This window comes from Cicer arietinum, chromosome 1 (genome assembly GCF_000331145.2).
Source record: "Cicer arietinum cultivar CDC Frontier isolate Library 1 chromosome 1, Cicar.CDCFrontier_v2.0, whole genome shotgun sequence".
In the NCBI taxonomy this organism is placed as follows: Eukaryota; Viridiplantae; Streptophyta; class Magnoliopsida; order Fabales; family Fabaceae; genus Cicer; species Cicer arietinum.
In genome coordinates, this window is record NC_021160.2 from 28,460,612 (window position 1) to 28,466,976 (window position 6,365).

A 6,365-nucleotide genomic window follows, 5' to 3' on the forward strand; every position below is an offset into this window, starting at 1 on the left:
GGCTTATTCTTGTCCAATTAGGGTTTTTAACCAATCTTGTGCATCCAATAAGTCTGTTTGTGTCATTGGATGAACATTTAGGTCATTTACGTCCTCCATAGCCTTATTCTTGTCCAATTAGGGTTTTTAAACAATTTTGTGCATCCAATAGGTGTGTTTGGGTCATTGGAAGAACATTTAGGTCATTTTGGTCCTCCCTAGATTTATTCTAGTCAAATTAGGGTTTTTAACCTTTCTTGGGCATCCTATAGGAGTGTTTGTGTCTTTGTATTCACATTTTGTTCATTTTCATCCTGCCTAGGCTTATTCTTTTCCAATTAGAGTTTTTAACCAATTTGTGCATCCAATAAGTACATTTGTGTTATTGGATTAACATTTAGGTCATTTTCGTCCTCCATAGGCTTATTCTTGTCCAATTAGGGTTTTTAACCAATCTTGTGCATCCAATAAGTGTGTTTGTGTCATTGGATGAACACTTAGGTCATTTTCGTCCTCCTTATGCTTATTCTTGTCCAATTAGGGTTTTTAAACAATTTTGTGCATCCAATAGGTGTTTTGTGTCACTGGATGAACATTTAGGCCATTTTTCGTCCTCCACAGGCTTATTCTTGTCCAATAAGGGTTTTTAAACAATGTTGTGCATCCAATAGGTGTGTTTGTGTCACTGGATGAACATTTCGGCCATTTTCGTCCTCCCTAGGCTTATTCTAGTCCAATTAGGTTTTTTTAACCAATTTGTGCATCCAATAAGTACATTTGTGTCATTGGATGAACATTTAGGTCATTTTCGTTGTCCCTAGATTTATTCTAGTCAAATTAGGGTTTTTGACCAATCTTGTGCATCCAATAGGTTTGTTTGTGTCATTGGATGAAGATTTAGGTCATTTTCGTCCTCCCTAGGCTTATTCTTGTCCAATTAGGTTTTTTTAACCAATTTGTGCATCCAATAAGTACATTTGTGTCATTGGATGAACATTTAGGTCATTTTCGTTGTCCCTAGATTTATTCTAGTCAAATTAGGGTTTTTGACCAATCTTGTGCATCCAATAGGTTTGTTTGTGTCATTGGATGAAGATTTAGGTCATTTTCGTCCTCCCTAGGCTTATTCTTGTCCAATTAGGTTTTTTTAACCAATTTGTGCATCCAATAAGTACATTTGTGTCATTGGATGAACATTTAGGTCATTTTCGTTGTCCCTAGATTTATTCTAGTCAAATTAGGGTTTTTGACCAATCTTGTGCATCCAATAGGTTTGTTTGTGTCATTGGATGAAGATTTAGGTCATTTTCGTCCTCCCTAGGCTTATTCTTGTCCAATTAGGTTTTTTTAACCAATTTGTGCATCCAATAAGTACATTTGTGTCATTGGATGAACATTTAGGTCATTTTCGTTGTCCCTAGATTTATTCTAGTCAAATTAGGGTTTTTGACCAATCTTGTGCATCCAATAGGTTTGTTTGTGTCATTGGATGAAGATTTAGGTCATTTTCGTCCTCCCTAGGCTTATTCTTGTCCAATTAGGTTTTTTTAACCAATTTGTGCATCCAATAAGTACATTTGTGTCATTGGATGAACATTTAGGTCATTTTCGTTGTCCCTAGATTTATTCTAGTCAAATTAGGGTTTTTGACCAATCTTGTGCATCCAATAGGTTTGTTTGTGTCATTGGATGAAGATTTAGGTCATTTTCGTCCTCCCTAGGCTTATTCTTGTCCAATTAGGTTTTTTTAACCAATTTGTGCATCCAATAAGTACATTTGTGTCATTGGATGAACATTTAGGTCATTTTCGTTGTCCCTAGATTTATTCTAGTCAAATTAGGGTTTTTGACCAATCTTGTGCATCCAATAGGTTTGTTTGTGTCATTGGATGAAGATTTAGGTCATTTTCGTCCTCCCTAGGCTTATTCTTGTCCAATTAGGTTTTTTTAACCAATTTGTGCATCCAATAAGTACATTTGTGTCATTGGATGAACATTTAGGTCATTTTCGTTGTCCCTAGATTTATTCTAGTCAAATTAGGGTTTTTGACCAATCTTGTGCATCCAATAGGTTTGTTTGTGTCATTGGATGAAGATTTAGGTCATTTTCGTCCTCCCTAGGCTTATTCTTGTCCAATTAGGTTTTTTTAACCAATTTGTGCATCCAATAAGTACATTTGTGTCATTGGATGAACATTTAGGTCATTTTCGTTGTCCCTAGATTTATTCTAGTCAAATTAGGGTTTTTGACCAATCTTGTGCATCCAATAGGTTTGTTTGTGTCATTGGATGAAGATTTAGGTCATTTTCGTCCTCCCTAGGCTTATTCTTGTCCAATTAGGTTTTTTTAACCAATTTGTGCATCCAATAAGTACATTTGTGTCATTGGATGAACATTTAGGTCATTTTCGTTGTCCCTAGATTTATTCTAGTCAAATTAGGGTTTTTGACCAATCTTGTGCATCCAATAGGTTTGTTTGTGTCATTGGATGAAGATTTAGGTCATTTTCGTCCTCCCTAGGCTTATTCTTGTCCAATTAGGTTTTTTTAACCAATTTGTGCATCCAATAAGTACATTTGTGTCATTGGATGAACATTTAGGTCATTTTCGTTGTCCCTAGATTTATTCTAGTCAAATTAGGGTTTTTGACCAATCTTGTGCATCCAATAGGTTTGTTTGTGTCATTGGATGAAGATTTAGGTCATTTTCGTCCTCCCTAGGCTTATTCTTGTCCAATTAGGTTTTTTTAACCAATTTGTGCATCCAATAAGTACATTTGTGTTATTGGATTAACATTTAGGTCATTTTCGTCCTCCATAGGCTTATTCTTGTCCAATTAGGATTTTTAACCAATCTGGTGCAGCCAATAAGTTCATTTGTGTCATTGGATTAACATTTAGATCATTTTCGTCCTCCCTAAGCTTATTCTTGTCCAATTATGGTTTTTAACCAATTTGTGCATCCAATAGGTGTTTTGTGTCATTGGATGAACATTTAGGTCATTTTCGTCCTCCATAGGCTTATTCTTGTCCAATTAGGGTTTTTAACCAATCTGGTGCAGCCAATAAGTTCATTTGTGTCATTGGATGAACATTTAGGTCATTTTCGTCCTCCATAGGCTTATTCTTGTCCAATTAGGGTTTTTAACCAATCTGGTGCAGCCAATAAGTTCATTTGTGTCATTGGATGAACATTTAGGTCATTTTCGTCCTCCATAGGCTTATTCTTGTCCAATTAGGGTTTTTAACCAATCTGGTGCAGCCAATAAGTTCATTTGTGTCATTGGATGAACATTTAGGTCATTTTCGTCCTCCATAGGCTTATTCTTGTCCAATTAGGGTTTTTAACCAATCTGGTGCAGCCAATAAGTTCATTTGTGTCATTGGATGAACATTTAGGTCATTTTCGTCCTCCATAGGCTTATTCTTGTCCAATTAGGGTTTTTAACCAATCTGGTGCAGCCAATAAGTTCATTTGTGTCATTGGATGAACATTTAGGTCATTTTCGTCCTCCATAGGCTTATTCTTGTCCAATTAGGGTTTTTAACCAATCTTGTGCATCTAGTAAGTACATTTGTGTCATTGGATGAACATTTGGGTCACTTTCGTCTTCCCTAGGCTTATTCTTGTCCAATTAGGATTTTTAATCAATCTTGTGCATATAATAAGTACATTTGTTTCATTGGATGAACATTTGGGTCACTTTCGTCTTCCCTAGGCTTATTCTTGTCCAATTAGGGTTTTAAACTAATCTTGTGCATCCAATAGGCGTGTTTGTGTCATTGGATGAACATTTAGATCAATTTCGTCCATCTTAGGCTTATTCTTGTCCAATTAGGGTTTTAAACTAATCTTGTGCATCCAATAGGTTTTTTGTGTCATTGGATTCACATTTAGGTCATTTTCATCCTCCTTAGGCTTATTGTTGTCCAATTAGGGATTTTAAACAATGTTGTGCATCCAATAGGCGTGTTTGTGTCACTGGATGAACATTTAGGCCATTTTCGTCCTCCAAAGGCTTATTCTTGTCCAATTAGGGTTTTTAACCAATCTTGTGCATCCAATAAATGTGTTTGTGTCATTGGATGAACACTTAGGTCATTTTCGTCCTCCATAGGCTTATTCTTGTCCAATTAGGGTTTTTAAACAATTTTGTGCAACCAATAGGTGTTTTGTGTGATTGGATGAACATTTAGGTCATTTTTGTCCTCCACAGTCTTATTCTTGTCCAATTAGGGTTTATAAACAATTTTATGCATCCAATAGGTGTGTTTGTGTCATTGGATGAACAATTAGGTCATTTTCGTCTTCCCTAGGTTTATTCTAGTCCAATCAGGGTTTTTAACCAATCTTGTGCATCCAATATGGATATATGCGTCATTGGATTCACGTTAAGGTCATTTTCGTCCTCCCAAGGCTTATTCTTATCCAATTAGGGTTTATAAACAATTTTGTGCATCCAATAGGTGTGTTTGTATAATTGGATGAACATTTAGGTCATTTTCGTCCTCCCTAGTTTTATTCTTGTCAAATTAGGGTTTTTAACCAATCTTGGGCATCCAATAGGAGTGTTTGTGTCTTTGTATTCACATTTAGTTCATTTTCATCCTGCCTAGGCTTATTCTTTTCCAATTAGAGCTTTTAACCAATTTGTGCATCCAATAAGTACATTTGTGTTATTGGATTAACATTTAGGTCATTTTCGTTCTCCATAGGCTTATTCTTGTCCAACTAGGGTTTATAAACAATTTTGTGCATCCAATAAGTGTGTTTGTGTCATTGGATGAACATTTAGGTCATTTTCGTCCTCCCTAGGCTTATTCTTGTCCAATTAGGGTTTTTAACCAATTTGTACGTCCAATAAGTACATTTGTGTCATTGGATGAACATTTAGGTCATTTTCGTCCTCCCTAGGCTTATTCTTGTCCAATTAGGGTTTATACACAATTTTGTGCATCCAATAGGTGTGTTTATGTAATTGGATGAACATTTATGTCATTTTCGTCCTCCCTAGGTTGATTCTAGTCAAATTAGGTTTTTAACCAATCTTGTGTCACTGGATTCACATTTAGGTCATTTTCATCCTCCCTAGGCTTATTCTTGTCCAATTAGGGTTTATACACAATTTTGTGCATCCAATAGGTGTTTTGTGTCATTGGATGAACATTTAGGTCATTTTCATCCTCTTTAGGATTATTCTTGTCCAATTAGGGGTTTTAACCAATTTGTACGTCCAATAAGTACATTTGTGTCATTGGATGAACATTTAGGTCATTTTCGTCCTCCATAGGCTTATTCTTGTCAAATTAGGGTTTTTAAACAATTTTGTGCATCCTATAGGTGTGTTTGTGTCATTGGATGAACATTTAGGTCATTTTCCTACTACCTAGGTTTATTCTAGTCAAATTAGGGTTTTTAACCAATCTTCTGCATTCAATAGGTGTGTTTGTGTCATTCGATGAACATTTAGGTCATTTTCGTCCTCCATAGGCTTATTCTTGTCCAATTAGGGTTTTTAAACAATTTTTTGCATCCAATAGGTGTGTTTGTGTCATTGGATGAACATTTAGGTCATTTTCGTCCTCCTTAGGCTTATTGTTGTCCAATTAGGATTTTTAAACAACGTTGTGCATCCAATAGGTGTGTTTCTTTCACTGGATGAACATTTAGGCCATTTTCGTCCTCCCTAGGCTTATTCTAGTCCAATTAGGGTTTTTAACCAATCTTGTGAATCCAATATGGTCATATGTGTCATTGGATTAACATTTAGGTCATTTTCGACCTCCCTAGGTTTATTCTAGTCCAATTAGGGTTTTTAACCAATCTTGTGCATCCAATAGGTGTGATTGTGTCATTGGATGAACATTTAGGTCATTTTCGTCCTCCATAGGCTTATTCTTGTCCAATTAGGGTTTTTAAACAATTTTTTGGATCCAATAGGTGTGTTTGTGTCATTGGATGAACATTTAGGTCATTTTCGTACTCCCTAGGTTTATTCTAGTCAAATTAGGGTTTTTAACCAATCTTGTGCATTCAATAGGTGTGTTTGTGTCATTCGATGAGCTTTTAGGTCATTTTCGTCCTCCTTAGTCTTATTGTTGTCCAATTAGGGATTTTAAACAATGTTGTGCATCCAATAGGCGTGTTTGTGTCACTGGATGAACATTTAGGCCATTTTCATCCTCCAAAGGCTTATTCTTCTCCAATTAGGGTTTTTAACCAATCTTGTGCATCCAATAAGTGTGTTTGTGTCATTGGATGAACACTTAGGTCATTTTCGTCCTCCATAGGCTTATTCTTGTCCAATTAGGGTTTTTAAACAATTTTGTGCATCCAATAGGTGTGTTTGTGTCATTGGATGAACATTTAGGTCATTTTCGTACTC